Source organism: Staurois parvus, unplaced genomic scaffold, assembly GCF_062004578.1.
Source record: "Staurois parvus isolate SC_StPar_1 unplaced genomic scaffold, SC_StPar_1.0 ptg000561l, whole genome shotgun sequence".
Lineage (NCBI taxonomy): Eukaryota > Metazoa > Chordata > Amphibia > Anura > Ranidae > Staurois > Staurois parvus.
This window is the reverse complement of record NW_028318357.1, coordinates 282,722-300,554: the sequence shown is the minus strand read 5'-3', so window position 1 is coordinate 300,554 and position 17,833 is coordinate 282,722. Positions and strand designations below refer to the sequence as shown.

General features: G+C 41.9%; 1 protein-coding gene across 6 annotated transcripts in view; it reads left to right on the top strand.

Moving 5' to 3' along the window:
* The window catches only part of ANKRD6 (ankyrin repeat domain 6), a 286,595-nt gene that overhangs the window by 142,062 nt on the left and 126,700 nt on the right, over positions 1 to 17,833 (top strand). The gene's annotated exons all lie outside the window — the stretch shown is intronic.

Here is a 17,833-nt window from a genome sequence, read left to right as displayed (position 1 = left end):
AAGGAAATAAATATTTGATCCCCTGCTGGTTTTGAATGTTTGCCCATTCACAAAGAAATGATCAGTCTAAAAATCAGATGGTAGGTGTATTGTAACACTGAGAGACAGAATAACAGCAAAAAATGTGATCCCCTTCACAAAACATGACTTAGTACTTGGTGGCAAATCCCTTGTTGGCAATCACAGAGGTCCGACGTTTCTTGTAGTTGGCCACCAAGTTTGCACACATCTCTGGAGGGATTTTGGTCCACTCCTCTTGGCAGATCCTCTCCAAGTCATTAAGGTTTGGTAGCTGACGTTTGGCAACTCAAACTTTCAGCTGCTTCCACTGATTTTCAATCGGATTAAGGTCAGAAGACTGGCTAGGTCACTCCAGGACCTTAATGTGCTTCTTCTTGAGCCACTCCTTTGTTGCCTTGGCTGTGTGTTTTGGGTCATTGTCATTGTGGAACACCCATCCATGACCCATTTTCAATGCCCTGGCTGAGGGAAGACGGTTCTCACCCATGATTTGATGGTACATTGCCCCGTCCATCGTCCCTTTGATGCGGTGCAACTCCAACAACACTCCTGTCCCCTTATCAGAAAAACACCCCCAAAGTAGAATGTTTTCACCACCATGTTTGACAGTTGGGATGGTGTTCTTGGGGTCATAGGCAGCATTCCTCCTCCTTCAAACACGGCGAGTTGAGTTGATGCCAAAGAGCTCGCTTTTGGTCTCATCTGACCACAACACTTTCAACCAGTCCTCTGCATCATTCAGATGTTCAGTGGCAAACTTCAGACGAGCCTGGGCATGTGCTTTCTTGAGCAGAGGGTCCTTGTGGGCACTGTAGGATTTCAATCCTTGTCGGCGTAGTGTGTTACCAATTGTTTTCTTGGTGACTGTGGTCCCAGCTGCCTGGAGATCATTGACAAGATCCTCACGTGTAGTTCTGGGATGATTCCTCACTGTTCTCTTGATCATTGACACTCCGCGAGGTGAGATCCTGCATGGTGCACCAGATCTATGGACAGTTGTTTTGTGTTTCTTCCATTTGCGAATGATTGCACTAACTGTTGTCACCTTCTCACCAAGCTGCTTGGCGATAGTTTTGTAGCCCAGTCCAGCCTTGTGTAGGTCTACAATCCTATCCCTGACATCCTCGGACAGCTCTTTGGTCTTTGCCATGGTGGAGAGTTTGGAATCTGATTCTTTGATTGCTCCTGTGGACAGGTGTCTTTTATACAGGTAACAAAATGAGATTAGCAGCACTCCCTTTAAGAGACTGATTCTAATCCCAGCTTGTTACCTGTATGAAAGACACCTGGTAGCCAGAAATCCTACTGAATGATAGGGGATCAAATACTTATTTCCCTCATGAACATGCAAATCCGTGCATAATTTGTTAGACATGCATTTCTTTTCAATTTTTTGTTGCTATTCTGTCTCTGTGTTATAATACACCTACCATTCGATTTTTAGACTGATCATTTCTTTGTGAGTGGGCAAACATTCAACATCAGCAAGGGATCAAATACTTATTTCCTTCACTGTATATAACATTATTATTTTGTTCCCCATCCACCTCCATACTTCAGCAACTTACCATGTTGTATCATTTCATGCTGAAGTTGAGAGAAACTTGCAGGGAAGACCAAGGCTGGGCAGCAGGGATCATTAATGGCCATACCAAGCTAATACTGCCTTTTGAAGGCAGGAGTAAGGCAGTGCAGGTATTAGGCTCTGAGCCTATAATCAAAGGATTTAATGAGGTGGACAGCAGCAACCTGTAATAGGTGGTACCCGGTGCTAACCCTTGACCCCCTAGGATATATGCAGTGCTCCGCATAAATGAGTAAACCCCAACAGATTTGTAAAAAAAAAATTATTTTCCTTTCAGAATCCACATTTTCTAAGGGACACTATACTACAAAATATTCCCACAAATGCAGACCATTGATTGCAAACAAGATTTGTTAATTTGCACATACAAAGTATTTTTTCTAACAAATTCATTCAAGACCTTGGTGTAAAAATGAATACACCCCAATGAAAGTCTTAGCAGCAAAACTACATTTTATACAACAAAATACTAATTAAGAATTTAGCTACAGATGAGTCTAATTATTCATTAAGCAGGTGTCTAGCAGACAGTTGATTATAAAAGGGCGCTACTTAATAAAACCCCTCCCGTTTCATGCTGTCAGCAATGGCATTACATGGAAGAGAAATGCCACAAGAAAGATAATAAGAAAATAATTTCTTTACAGAAGAAAGGTGAAAGCTACAAGAAGATCAGCAAAGCTTTACTTATCAGTCAGAATACTGTAGCAAAAGTGATACACAAATTTAACAAAGATGTTACTGCGACCATCTCGTAGAGACGTCCAGGCTATCCACGGAAGTTAACATCTCGACAAGAGTGTCTTCTGATAAGGGCTGAAGAAAATTGGCTTGCAAGTTCACTGCACTTCGTTAAGAAGTAGAAAGCCAAGCTGTGGTGATTTTCCCGTAACACAATACAGTGTACACTGCAGAGGAATGGCATGCATGAGTGTCGTACATGAAGGAAGCCTCTCCTAAACGTCATGCACAAAAAAGCCCACCTAGAATTTGCCAGGGCCCAGGCTGAAATAAAAGAAGACTACTGGGACTCTGTACTCTGGAGTAACGAGACCAAGATAAATGTTTTTGGAACTGATGGCTTTAAAACTGTATGGCGTCGCAAAGGTGAGGAGTACAAAGAAAAATGCATGGTGCCTACAGTGAAACGCGGTGGTGGCAGTGTCCTTCTTTGGGGCTGCATGAGTGCCGCTGGTGTCGGGGAGCTGCATTTTATTGATGGTATCATGAATTCACAGATGAACTGCTCTATATTGAAAGAGAAGATGCTACCATCACATCACTCCGTGTCCTTGGGCGTCGTGCACTTTTCCAACATGACAATGATCCGAAACACACATCTAAGGCCACTGTTGCATTTCTGAAGAACAGGGTGAAAGTGATTCAGTGGCCAAGTATGTCTCCTGATCTGAACCCGATCAAACACCTATGAGGAATTTCGAAAAGACGAGTTGAGCGTCATTCTCCATCCAGCATCTAGGCTCCAAAAGCAGTTCTTGAAGAATGGAAAAAGATCAATGTTACAATATGTCGCCAACTTGTTCATTCCATGCCTAGAAGACTTGGTGCTGTCCTTACAAATCAGGGAGGTCATACAAAATACTAGATGTAGTAGTTTTTGTTGTGGGATGTAGTCATTTTTGCATCACCTAATTAGAGTAAAACTGAAGATTTTATAATAAAAGTTGTATTATTAACCTTACTTTCATGTAATGAGCTGAACAGATGTTCTATAAACCTCGGTTTTGTAAAAATTTTGGAAATTGTTCTTGTGTTCATTGAGATATTGATTAAAATCTTTCTTTTCAAAAGGGGTGTACTTCTTTTTGCTGAGCACTGTATATTATAATATTTTATATTTAGTGGTTGTGGTGGTCAGTTTCTTCAGTGGCTTCATCGGAAGTGGCTAACTCTACCTCATACCGATATAGTTAGGAGAGAAAGGATGATATCATTTAACAAAAACAATTGCCACGATCATGAAAAAAAATAGGTTTTCTGTTGACATGTGACTAGAATATCTTTGTGAAATTTTTCTGTCCACTGTGAAAGTGTGGGTAATTTTTTTGTGGGGCTGCTGTTTCCCCCACTCAGCAGATGGGCCCTGAGGGGTAGCTCAACTTTCTAGGGCTATGTCAATTCCAATCTTATTAGCAGTTTGGCACACAATAGAACATTTCTTGCACTTGGTCTTGTTAAGATTATTTTTACTCTCTGAATTACTTAGTGCTCCTTATTAAGCAAAAGAAAGCTTTGATTTTTAAATCTGTTTATTATGTAGGTTATGTAGGTTGGTATAATAAACCCTGCTTATAAAGTGTTCTGTGAATATGCAATAGCTAGAATAATTAATTTTTGCCAATTTATGCATTCTTTGTGCAGAAAAGTGATATATCTTTTAAGGAAAAATAAATGTTCCAGTAAAAATCTAGGCAAATATTTTAGTTATGGTTTTTGTTATACCAAGGTCATGATATAGAATAGATCATATAAATGTATATAAAGAACTTATGACACTGGGAAGTGCATCCAAAAAGTATTCACAGTGCTTAACTTTTGCCACATTTTGTTATGTTACAGCCTTGTTCCAAAATTGATTAAATACATTTTTTTTCGTCAACATTCTACAAACAATACCCCATAATGACAACGTGAAAGAAGTTCATTTTGAAATCTTTGCAATTTAAAAAACCACATGTACATACAGTGAGGAACAGAAGTATTTGAACACCCTGCGATTTTGCAAGTTCTCCCACTTCATGGAGGGGTCTGAAATTCACATTGTAGGTGCATTCCCACTCTGAGAGACAGAATTAAAAAAAAAATTCAGGAAATCACATTGTATGATTTTTAAAGAATTTATTTGTCTTGCACTGCTGAACATAAGTATGAACACCTGAGAAAATCAGTGTTAATATTTGGTACAGAAGCCTTTGTTTGCAATTACAGAGGTCAAACGTTTCCTGTAGTTCTTGGCCAGGTTTGCACACACTGCAACAGGGATTTTGCCCCACTCCTCCACACAGATCTCCTCTAGATCTGTCAGGTTTTGGGGCTGTCACTGAGCAACACGGAGTTTCAGCTCCCTCCAAAGATGTTCCTCACTGTAAGTAGTCACAGCCTTTGCCATGACACTCAAAATTGAGCCCTGGTGCATCCTGTTCCCACAACTTGATTGGAGTCCTGTGGGAAATTTAGTTGATTGGACATGCTTAGGAAAGGCATAAACCTGTCTATATAAGATCCCACAGCTAACAGTGCATGTCAGAGAACAAACCAAGCCATGAAGTCCAAGGAATTGTCCGTAGACCTCAGAGACAGGATTGTATCGAGGCACCGATCTGGGGAAAAGTACAGAAAAATGTCTGCAGCATTCAAGGTCCCAATCAGCACAGTGGCCTTAATCATCTGTAAATGGAAGAAGTTTGGAACCACCAGGAATCTTCCTAGAGTGGGCCACCTGGCCAAAATGGGCGATCGAGGGAGAAGAGCCTTAGCCAGGGAGGTAACCAAGCATCCGATGGTCACTCTGAAAGAGTTCCAGCATATCTCTGTGGAGAGAGGAGAACCTTCCAGAAGAACTACCATCTCTGCAGCACTCCACCAATCAGGCCTGTATTGTAGAGTGGCCAGACGGAAGCCACTCCTCAGTAAAAGGCAAATGGCATCCCTCCTGGAGTTTGCCAAAAGGCACCTGAGGGACTCTCAGGCCATGAGAAACAAAACTCTCTGGTCTGATGAAATAGAGATTGAACTCTTTGGCCTGAATGCCAAGCATCATGTCTGGAGGAAACCAAGAACCGCTCACCACCTGGCTAATACCATCTCTACAGTGAAGCATGGTGGTGGCAGCATCATGCTGTGGGGATGTTTTTCAGCGGCAGGAACTGGGAGACTAGTCAGGATCAGAGAAAAGATGAATGCGGCAATGAACAGAGACATCCTTGATGAAAACCTGTTCCAGAACGGACCTTAGACTGGGGTGACTGTTCATCTTTCAACAGGGCAATGACCCTAAGCACACATAACAAAGGAGTGACTACGGGCCAACTCTGTGAATGTCCTGGAGTGGCCCAGCCAAAGCCCAGACTTGAACCGGATTGAACATCTCTCTGGAGAAATCTGAAAATGGCTGTGCTCCGACGCTCCCCATCCAACCTGATGGAGCATGACAGATACTGCAAAGAAGAATAGGAGAAATTGCCCAAAAATAGGTGTGCCAAGCTTGTAGCATCATACTCAAAACAACTTGAGGCACTCTGATGGGCACATTCTATGTTGTGCCCATCAGAGTGCCCCTTTACATTATATATGCCCATCAGCATTACCCTTAACATTAAATGTGGCCATCAGAATGCCCCTTAATTTAAATGTGCCCATCAGAGTGCTCCTTAGCATATAAATGTGCCCATCAGAGTGCCCCTTAAAATAAAATGTTCCCATCAGCATGCCACTTATTTTATGTTAAGGGGCACTGTGAAGTGCTCTTAAAAGAACACACCCTGCCTTGAGGGTAGACAGGAGCAGGAGGCAGGAGCTTGCTAGGATCCTTGCTGAAGGGGGTGGGGCGCACGCTTGTGGACAGCAGGGATGTTCGATTCCACACAGTGCCAGCCTCTGCCCCAGTGAGGTCTCCCGGGCTCTGCTTGCCCATCTGCAGGCCTGGGACACGTCCGCTCCCCTCCCCTCCCCTTCTTGTCCTGACCCGGAAGTGATGTCATGATGTCACTCCTGGGTCCCCGTTGAGAGATTCCCGGCCATGGAAACTGTGAAAGAATGTAATGCAGTGCGACGTGCACTGCATTACATTCAGTGGAGCACAGGGGAGACATACAGGGTCTTTTAGACCCTGGATGCCTCAATAAAGAGAACCTGTCACCAAAAAATCATCACATAGGGCATTTGTCCCCTATGTGATGAAAAAAGAAAGTAAAGAAAAAAGTTTTTTTTTAAATTGTAACAAATGAAAGTTACACCCAAGCACATACCACCCCCCCCAAAAAAAAAAAAGTAAAAACAAGCACTGGGGTGCCTACGCATGAAAACTTCGATTGCGATACATATGTCTCATATCGCCGCGCACGCCAGAATGAAAGCAATCATTCTAGCGCCAGACCACCTCTGTAACGCTAAACTGATGACCTATAAGGAGCTTTAAAAGTGTTGACCTATAGAAAATATAGGGTACTGAAGTTTGTCGCCGTTTCACCAGTGTGCATTAATTTAAGGTTTGACAAGTTTAATATCTATTTATTCGGTGCGACCTCATCGTTTATATTTTGCAAAAAAATAGGGTAATGTATTGCTTTTTTGTGCCCTAAAATTAACTTACTTGTATTTTTTACTGAAATTGTGTGGTAATATACGCTATAAAACATTGGAACTACCACTACTTTATTCTATAGGGTCTCTGCTTTCAGAAATTATATAATGTTAGGGGGTTTTGTGTAATCTTCAGGCCTAAAATGACTTTTTAAACTTATGCAAAAGGGGCTCTGGCAGCGAAAGGGATAAAGGATAAGCCCTGACCCACCCTTTCCTGATGAGCAGCCAATCAGTGCTCATTACACTGCAAGGTCTCTCCCCTCCCTGCTAGTCCCCGGGTAAGGTGCTGGAGACAGGCAGGGAGGGGAGAGGAGATAAACAGCGCAATGTTAAAAATCTTAAATATTTAAGTTGCCATAAAGCCCCTTTTTGTTTTTGTTTTTAAAAGCCCCAGACATTCCTAATATCACCTCCGATTTAAATACAGTTTTGGTTAAAAAATTTTTTTTTTGTTTAGCTGGACAAGTAGATTGGGGCACCGATTTAGGCCCTGGACAAGTAGTTTTTTAAAAATTTCCACACCCCTTGGACAGGCAGGAAGCAGGAGTCGGGACAGTGAGCTGCAAGGGGCGGACCACACGTGTGATGTCATCGGTTGCCAGCGGATCTGTCATTCTAGTCTGGCAGTCTGGGCGGGAGCGTTGCTCGAGCTGTTCTCGGACTGCTCTGCCATTTAGTCGCTGATGCTCTAATGGTGTCCGATGTGCTATTCAAAAATGCATACAGAATAGGCGTCCAATTGCCCTCATTGTCCAATAAGCTAGAGGGTTGGTCTTAGATTAGCTGCAATGCCTAATTTCTGAAGAGTAAAACCGGTCTGGCTAAAGCTACTGTATTTAGCAGGGATGGCTGGTTGAACAGAATTATATACTGTATTCTTTGGCAGGTAGGATAGTTTATATGTAGGCATTTTAGATATGTATGAGCTTCAGCCAGGAGTTTAGCTTGAAGGGCATTTTAGATTAATCTAAGATGCTTTTGACTTTATTATTATTACTATTAATACTATTCAGACTTTATATAGCGCCAACAGTTTGCGCACTGCTTTACAACATAAGGGCAGACAGTACAGTTACAGTGCAGTTCAATACAGGAGGAATCAGAGGACCCTGCTCGTTAGAACTTACAATTTAAGAGGGAAGGTCACGTGATATACAAGGTAATACCTGTGGTTTATGAGTAGATGGAAAAAATAATAGTACAGTTGTTAGGTGGGGACAGGATAGGGTTCTCTGAAGAAAAGGTTTTTCAGGGATTGTCTAAAAGCAGACAGAGCAGGAGATAGTCGGACAAATTGGGGTAGGGAGTTCCATAGGATTGGAGAGGCTCAGGAAAAGCCTTGGAGACGAGCATGGGAAGAGATGACAAGGGAGCTAGAGAGCAGAGAGGTCTTGAGAAAAAAGGTTAGTTAGTTAGCTGGGGGCTGAGTTGTGAATGGCTGTTAGTATTAAGTTGTTAGTATTTTGAATTTAATTTGTTGAGTGAGCAGAAGCCATTGGAGGGATTGGCAGAGAAGAGTAGCAGACACTGAATGGTTGGTAAGGTGGACTTGCCTCTGAGTTATGAATTTTTGTAGTCTTAGGAAAAAATTGCCATGTACACAAGCCCTTAAAGCGGAGCTCCACCCAAAAGGGGACATTCCACTTTAAGGACTGCCTCCCCCCACTCCCCATTAAAGATTGGCACCTTTGGGGGGCGGGGGGGAGCGGGTACCTGAATGTGACAGGTACCCACTCCCACTTCCGGTCCGATCGCCTAGGCGACCGGAAGGGGAAGGTGTCCTCCCTCCCCTCCCTGTAGTCTTTTGGGACACGTGAAGCCACCAGCTATCACAGCTGGGTGCCCACACTGAAGATGCTGGCCTCCTGGAATACAGGACGGCCGGTGAAACGGGCTGCGGGGGACACACCGAGGGACAGGTAAGTGGCTGTTTTTTAAAAGTCAGCAGCTACAGTTTATGTAGCTGCTGACTTTTATTTTTTGACAGGGTGAGTGGAACTCCGTTTTAAGAATAAATCATTCAAAATATATGCTTTACTTTCTAGTGACAGAGCTGTTTAGGTCTCTTAAAGCAGAGTTCCACCTGAAAAAAAAAGTCAGCAGCTACAAAAGCTGTAGCTGCTGACTTTTAAAATACAGACACTTACCTGTCCCTTGGTCAAGCGGTGTCCTCCCCACCACTGGTTTCACCGGCCATCTTCTCTCCCTGGCGCCGGCATCTTCAGTGTGGGCACCTGGCTGTGACAGCTTGCGGCTTCACATCCGAGTGACCACTGTGCATGGGCGAGAAGTGCTGCACTTTGTGAATGGCCCCGTAGTCTTCTGGGACCTGACACATGTCCCAGAGGACTACAGGGAGGGAGGGGGCAAACAACTTCCAATTGCCTAGGCGATCGCAGTGGAAGTGGGAGCGAGTACCTGTCAAATTCCAGTACCTGCTCGACAAAAGTGCCAGTCCTTAATGGGGGGCGGGAGACAAAGCATTGAAGCAGAACTTCCCCTTTTGGGTGGAGCTCTGATTTAAGCATAGCCTGTGAATATTAATAGTGGCTCAGTATACCAAATTCAGGGTTGGCAACTCCCCACAATTTGTTTCACAAAAGCAGAAAAGTTCTTGACTGAACATGTTTTGTGTTTTTTTTTTTTTTTTTTTTTAACTGACAACCTGAAAGAATTACAGAAACTCTTATAACAAACTAAAACAATCAATAATTAAACAGTGTGCACTATAAATACTTTACCTGCAATAAGAGTGCTGTCTTGCTTTAGGCCTCATGCGCACTTGGAGTTTTTACAACTACTGTTTTTGGCTTCTGGCGTTTTTTTCTACAGCCAGTAAACTCCCCAGCATGTGTCCATACACATCCCACATAGGTTTTAATCAGCGTTTTTTGGCAGGGGCGTTTTCTGGCTGGAAAAAACCCCCAGAACTAGTGAGTTTTAAGAGAAGTTTTTCCGCTCTAGTAACACTCTAACGCTGATAAATGTGGTAAAACGCAAAAAAATGACAATTTTGAGGGTTTTTTTAGGCCAAATTTTTGTGTGTGTATGTTAAAAATGATAACACGGAAAAACGCGGCTAACCACTAATTCAAAAACACTAAAAAACACAGAAAAATTTCAATTTTTAACACAACTTTATACAGCTAACGCTACCTGCAATTTTAAAGCACCCAGTGTGCATGAGGCCTTAGAATTATAAAAAATCAAACACTGAGTGCAACACAAATTCATCATAATGAAATGGTTATTTGGGTGTTTTAAGGGGAAGTCTAGTGTGCTTTTTTTTTTATTAACCTCGTTTATTGCTCTCAAACATTTGCATGAAATCCAGTGTGCACATATATAGAAGACAAATAATATAACAGTGGATAATAATGAAAGTTGGTCCCACAGCGCTGTGTAACACAAAAAGAAACTCAAGCGGCTGCAGTACCCCACACATTCTATTTCGATAAGAGCGTGAGCTCTCTCCTTCTCTGCTCTGGGCTTCCCGCTCTGAGCTCCCATATATGTTATGTATATGATTAATTAGGGTAAGCATAGAGTATATTAATCAATTTTCGTAACATTTTGGCCCAGACCAGAATGGGCTTTTTATAGAGTCAAAGGCCTTCATAAAAATTAGATCCCAGATCAGAATGGCCATTCTACAGAGTTAAAGGCTTTTGGTTTTTGCAGAGGGGCAAGGCACATGTTTTACGGATAATGTTAGTTGATTTAGCAGGCATAAAACCAGTTTGATAAAATTTAAACAAATATTTTATCCTCAAGGTTAAATTCTGCTATACTGTCTCTTATACAATTTGATCATCAGTTTCTATTAAGGAGATAGGACTATATGAAGCATAGTCAACTGGTTCCTTATTGGGTTTCAGTAGGAGTAAGATAGTGGCATCATACATGGACTGTGGAAGCTTTCAATTATCAAAAGCTCCTTTACATACTGTCTTAAAAGTGGGCATAATAGAATTTAGGTATTGTTTGTGCACCTTTAGCTATCAGGGCCTGAGAGTTTACCTGTGCCAAGGGAAGATATGGCTTGGAATGTTTTTATAATTTCTTTATCCAATGATCCAGTGAGCAAGAGATAATTGATGAATAATAAAGGCATGCATACATCATAAAAAACGCATAAAACCATTTTATAATAAATTAATAAGCATAAAGTGCGACATGAAGTGATGGCCGTGTCACTAAATAGTGACAAATCAAGTGCAAAGTGCCGGACTGGTAAATCAAACAATAGTCCACAATTAAGGTGCATAGGAGATCCTGATGATCTTCAAAATCCAGTTATCCGATCTGGTATTGTGGTGATATAAATGATAAGATTGCGCACTTACCAGATACGCAATCAGACTGCGCATTTGGAAATAACAATTCCAGAGGACTGGAGATCCCTTTATGGTCTGGTCTGGTCTGGTCAGGTGCCCCTCACTGCCTGGTATCCACTGCCACACATGATACAGCCGCTCTGTGGGTGTTAGTAGCTCACAAGGAGCTCCAAAAGAGGAGGCCAGATAGTGTAATACCTTCTAAACAGGTGATGTTTATTCAAACAAGTGCAGCACAAACAATAGTTGTGAGGAAAACAAAACACTGACCATCTGATGATATTCAAGATGGCCACCGGGCCCTCTTGGCGCCGGCGGCATGTCGTCACAACTCTGTAGCTCCTCCATGACGCGTTTCGTGCAACTGCACGTATTCATAGGGAGAATGCTTAGGTAAGCATACCCCTATGAATACGTGCGGTTGCAAAAATGCGTCAGGGAGGAGCTACAGAGTTGTGACGTCACACGTGAGGGGCACCTGACCAGACCAGACTATAAAGGGATCTCCAGTCCTCCGGAATTATTTCCAAATGCGCAGTTTGATTGCATATCTGGTGAGTGCGCAATCTTATCATTTATATCACCTCAATACCAGATCGGATTACTGGACACTTCATGTCACACTTTATGCTTATTAATTTATTATAAACTGGTTTTATGCGTTTTTTATGATGTATGCAGGCATTTATTATTCATGAAATCGACACGTTTCACATCACTAAGTCACTTTATTTTCTATATTATTCGATATAAGTACAGATATTTGCCATTTTTAGCGCTACACCCTGCTTTTACTATTTTATTTGGAGGTTTTATATGGTACTTTTTTGGTGTTTAGCAGCGTTTATTTTGTTTTAGGCGCTCGCTTGCTTCTTCAGATTATCAAGAGATAATTCAGCAGCAGTGGTGTGTGTGTGTGTGTGGTAAAATGCTGCAGCATTGGTGGTGTCAGAGGGAGGAAAGAAATGCTGCAGTGTTGGTGGTGTCAGTGGAAGGAAAGAATTGCTGCAAGGTTGAAGTAAAGAAATGCCACAGTAAAGTGTCTGCGGGACTGGTAGGTTGCTCCAAATTTAATGGGCACAGACGAAATATCAATCACCCATGCCGAACAAACTCTAGCCCCCAAATGCCATGGTGTTAACATGATCCCTTGAATCAGCTGGTTCTGGTACTGTACATGCACCATGCTTATTTACTGTCAGAGTGGACTTTCTGTACTGACGTTTGCTAGTAGTTATGGAGTTTAATGAACAGGAGCAACAGACAGTTGGCAGGACGATTCTGTATCATGGCCTTGGCTACATGCATTTTGAGGCCCTGATTGCCAAAGCTTTTAGAATGTAAAAAATTCTTATCTGTACAGTTAAACTGTAGAGGTCTTCAACGTTCCCCCAATTTCAATAGTGATTTGGAGTATTTTAGGAAAGCAGCATTTTCCTTTCTGCGCTGACTGTAGCAAGTATAAAAGACCTTGGTCTTCTATTTGGAATCACTCTTAGCCCTGTATTTATTTTAGGCATGTAGGCCCCTTTCATTCAACAGGTTGTAGGTGTGCCACCAGCAGCCAATCAGAATACCTAATTGCAAAGTAATGCTTTGCTACATACCACCAAAACAAAATACAAGAGAGCTTCCTTGTATGTGCTTTCTCAGATAGCAGTGTCAACACGAGTTCCTAACCACTGTTGAAAAATTCATAGTTACTAAAAATAAGTATACAAGGAATCCTTTAAAAATGTTAATTTTCTTGGTATGATCACTGCTGCTTACAGACCGAGCGTATAGATGCATACAACAGTTGTATAACATACTGCATAAAATGTAGTTGACAAGGTTTTGTTTTGTTTTGTTTTTTTTGTCTTTTTTTTAGTTGTGACTTTGAAAGTATATCTGTTTTTTTATGTGCATTAATTACACCATACCATATTTTTTAATGTTAAATTAGCAAAATAGTTCCTTTTCCAGAATGGTAAAGGTTGTGAATATAACAAACAGAAATGTCTTAGAACGCATTATATGCAGTAGGAAAGTGCTGAGGGTATGACAACGGGTAGTATATTCCTCTGGAACCCATCCTACTGTTGTTAAACAGCGTGGTGGTACAGTGCTATAATGCACTAGGTTCCCTTTGGGATTAAAAAAATGTAATGATAGTTCTTATTTAGAAGACATAGGGTGATTAGGGATTCAGAGACAGTGGATTATGCTGCCATCTACAGGAGAATTGGCCACTGACAACAAAAAAGTTGAACCTATCCCACTCCATCATGCTTCAGTTTTATGCTAATGTCCTAGGAGAATGGACATTTTTCTCCCAGCACTTTCAAGGCACTGTGATACACCTGCTGGAATGTGCCCACCAGAAAGCCAAAGACTATCTGAACTATTGCAAGTGCAGGTGCTTGCCCCCCCCCCCCCTTTATGGGAACCTAGTGTGTTTACTCTGCCTCATGCATTTCCCCACGTGGTTTACTACTTGTTTGTGCTCCAATATTCCAGTGTCACAAGCACTTCATGGGGCTGGTGCTGCAACAGTTCTTACTGTGTCCCAAAGCAATAGTGAGTGCACTAGTTTAGTCTCCTGCTTATACCCTGTGGGGTGACAACTGAAAGTACAATGTTTGCCATATGTCGCACTTGCCACATTAGTTCGCCGCACCATTTTGACAGTGTGCACATGCATTTTTTTCTTGTGCCTCTCCATCCCTTTTGGCTTAAGTTAAAGCACTGCCAGCTCCCCATAAAGGTTCCAGGGTCAGACCTCCTTACTGTTCCTACAGCTACTAGATCAAAGAAGGACTCCTAACCTCCCCCACTCCTGCAGCTAGGTTTCATGAGTACCTTTATTGGTTTATCTCAGTTCAATACTAGCAGTACCACAGATCATAAGCACAAGGGCACAGGCGGTAGTCCTGTGGGCCTGTCCAGCTTTCAATCCACTAACAGCTCTGTGGCAACTTACAGCATTCCTCTTTTTGGACCCAATACCAACAGCCTGGATCACTCTTTATTGCTTGAGTTCACATGTTCCTTGGAGTCTTGGCTCCATCCAGCATGGCTTTCTTCTCTGTTTTGTTCAGGAAAGAATTTTCCACCACTGTGCTGGAATTTATGCAGAGGATCACTACCATGACTGTGGATGTGGGTGTAATTCTACACTCACTCCTACACATACAGCTCAGGATGAGGAGGAGTCGAATCTATCCCTTTTGGATGATCTAGTCTAATGCCTAAGGAGGCTGAGTTTGCTAACATTACTTGGGTGTAAAGATACCTTCTCAGTCCTTATTCACACAGTGAATACATTTTTAGAGCTGGAGCAACCCATTGTCTGCATTCCCTAAGGTTACCAGTCTGGCTCCCTTAAGAGTTCCCAACCAGTCAAAATCTTCCCAGTACATTCATTGCAAACCCATTTTGTATGGTGATTGAGCCTCTCCTAACAAGTTATTTTTCTGTCCCCAACGTATTGTCCAACAATACTCTATTAAGGTGTTTGTCAAGAAAATGGTCTTCCTCTGTGGAGGATCTTGCCATTTCTACCTTTAACAATAGCCTGACTATCCCTGGGGAGGACATTCCAGTCTTTAAAAATTAAGTTGATAAAAGTTTGGAGACCATTTCCAAATCCCTCTTTTCCTTGGCAGGCTCAGAACTGCAACCTACTGTTGCGGTCATGAATGCTTGTCAGACCTGGGGATTCTAGACCAAGAAAATATCTAAGGCTGACTGTACATGAGTCATTTTTTCTCAGCCTAGACAAAATTTTTCAGTAGGCTGGCTGTACCCAAGTTGATCAATAGATTGACTTGGAAACAGCCAGCCTGCCCATACACGGATCTAAACTCAGCCAGTCCCTGCTGAACTGGCCATATTTCAATCCATGTATATCTGGCTTAAGTCTCCTGACTGGATCCTTTGGTTTTGCAGTAGTTAGAACTCAAGCCTGTTGTCCTACACTACTGTGTTGATGAGCTATGTACATATGCAATGGACTCTTTGGTTCAAATGTTGGCTGCTGAATAGCAGTGAGAAAACATTTACTGCATGTGCCATTTAAGAAAAATGTCTTTTTGGTAATTGCTTGAGCGAGTTTATTAAAAGGGTCACTGGAGACAAGAATACTCTTTTGCCCAAGAAAAAAAATAAGTCTCAAGCTGGAAAGCCTTCTTCTGTAACCAGAGTTCCTTTTGTTTTTTCCCATACCTCCAAGTCCAAAAATCAGTTGCCAAACCTTGGATGCCAAAACCTTCCTGCGAGCAAATCCTCCTCACATGAAGGGACACCCCAACTTTCCAAAGTGGAGGGACATCATTTATCCTTTGCAAACAACTGGACCAAAAGCAAACACCTGGACCAAAAGTATATCAGATGCTTGGGTGAATGATGTGGTGTTCAGGATACTATAAGCTAGAAAATCAAACTCTACCTCCACCCTGCTCTATGTTGTCTCAGCAGTCAACATCCCTACAGTGATTCGCAGACCTCCGTGTTACCCTAGTACAACTCTGCCATGGAATGATTGCCCCGTTCTGGAGTGAGAAATATTTCAGTGTTTCTAATTCAATTTGTCCACCATCCCAAAAAGGGTACATTTTGGACCTAAAAGTGCTCAACACTTTCCTTGTAAAAAGTTCTGTATTGAATCTATATGCTCAGTCATTGTTTCACTGTATTTGGGAGAGAACAGACAAGGGCGCACTCTCATCGTGCATTACCGTGGTAAAACATGTATTTCTTGAATAAAAAGAGGATATATACTCACAAACCAATGTGATTAAAAGCAGTATAAGTGGTCCACAAAGACAGTCACAATACATCTGTGTCTAATGATGCGAATGAGCTGACGCGTTTCGGGAGCTGAGCTCTGAGGAAGGGGGTTCAACAAATACATGTTTTACCACGGTAATGCACGATGAGAGTGCGCCCTTGTCTGTTCTTTTCCACTAGTGCTCAGATTTCCCGATCTTAGAAGGGCTGCACCTCTTTGGTTGGCATTTTGGCATCTGCTTGGTTGTATGAAGACTGGAGTGCTGGTTACGTTTGTTTATCTTTTGTATTTGGGAGACCTTATGGCTTCAGTGGACATCAAAGATGACCACCTGCATGTCCACATCTTTCAGGTGCATCAACATGTCCTGTGTTTTGCTGTGAACATGCAACACTAGTAGTTCATTGCCTTTCCTTTTGGGGTGTCCACTGCATCTCAAGATTTTACCAAGGTCCTGGCGTCTGATTAATCTGTTCTCAGAGCATTCCCATTCTGGGAAACCTGGAAAATCTCTTACTGAGGGAACAGTTACTGACTTTATCAGTCAATGTCCTCCATATTGTTTGGAATCTCCGGAGGTTTAGTTGAATCCTAAAATTAATACTGAAACCATCCCATCACTTGGAGTACCTCGATCTCTTTCTAGATAGTGCTCAGTTTAGAGTGATCCAGTGTGAAGCCACATTGCCTGGACAAGTGAACTGTGGTTCCTAACTCCAATCTATGAGAGCCTCCATCTTGGAGCATATATATCATTGAACAACTTGAAGACTGGTATGCTTGGAGGTTTCCCACAAGGGCGCACCAGAAGTCCATCCCAGCACTGCACAGCATGGCACAAAGGCAGCTGCAGACCTCCAGCATTTCATTGCGCACCTTACTTTAAAAAACCTTAGATTTAAAATGTTGGAGTGGTTGCCATTTGTGATAGATTTACTAGACCAGGCATGGAGAAATGCTGCAAGTCTTCAGCTGCCATTGTACTGTCATAGGTATCTGGTGTAATCTTGTGCCTTTAATGCATACCAACTCTCAATTTATTCACTGATATGTATGCTCCAAGATGGAGGCTGTCATAGATTAAAGTTAGGACCTAAACTTCAAAGAGGGGCCTTGAAGAGGCAGTGTTACATTTGCTAATGTGTGCAGCTATCACCTCCTGGGTTTTTTTTTATTTGTTTTGTTTTTTTTGTTTTGTTTTTTATGCAAATTGTTATTTATTTTGCTGGCTAGCTGGCAAGTGTGCTGGATTTTTTTGTTTTTTTTTTATTCTGTCAAAGGTCCTTTTTATGTGCACCATCTTTTTAAAGCTAGTTTTAAAGGACTAGAGTGGTTGCCTTTTTTTGTTTTTATAAACACCATTATGTAGTGAGTCCCCTGATGAGTACTTTAGGAGTATGCATTTCATCCCTTGTTATTGTAAAACAGAATAAATGTTCTGTCAGTGTTTGTCTATGTACATGTGGCTCTAATAGGGGGAACAGAGCTGGAAATAACTTAAATACCCATAGCTTACCTTCCTGTAAATATTATTGTGTATATTAAATTGTTATAAAAAAAAGTGTAAGAACACAGTGATGCAGAACTATAATGCATTTTATGATCGAAAACAGATATATATGTTTTGACAGGTGTACAAAAATATAAGGCAAAGAAAACAGGAAATGTTTGTTAGGAATACAAGTAACTGCAGAAAAGCATAGCAGCAGATTGCATATAAATTGTCAATGCTTCCCTTCAATGCCTTTACTGAGCCTATTCAGTCATTTTAATTCAGCTATGCAGCCACAGGAG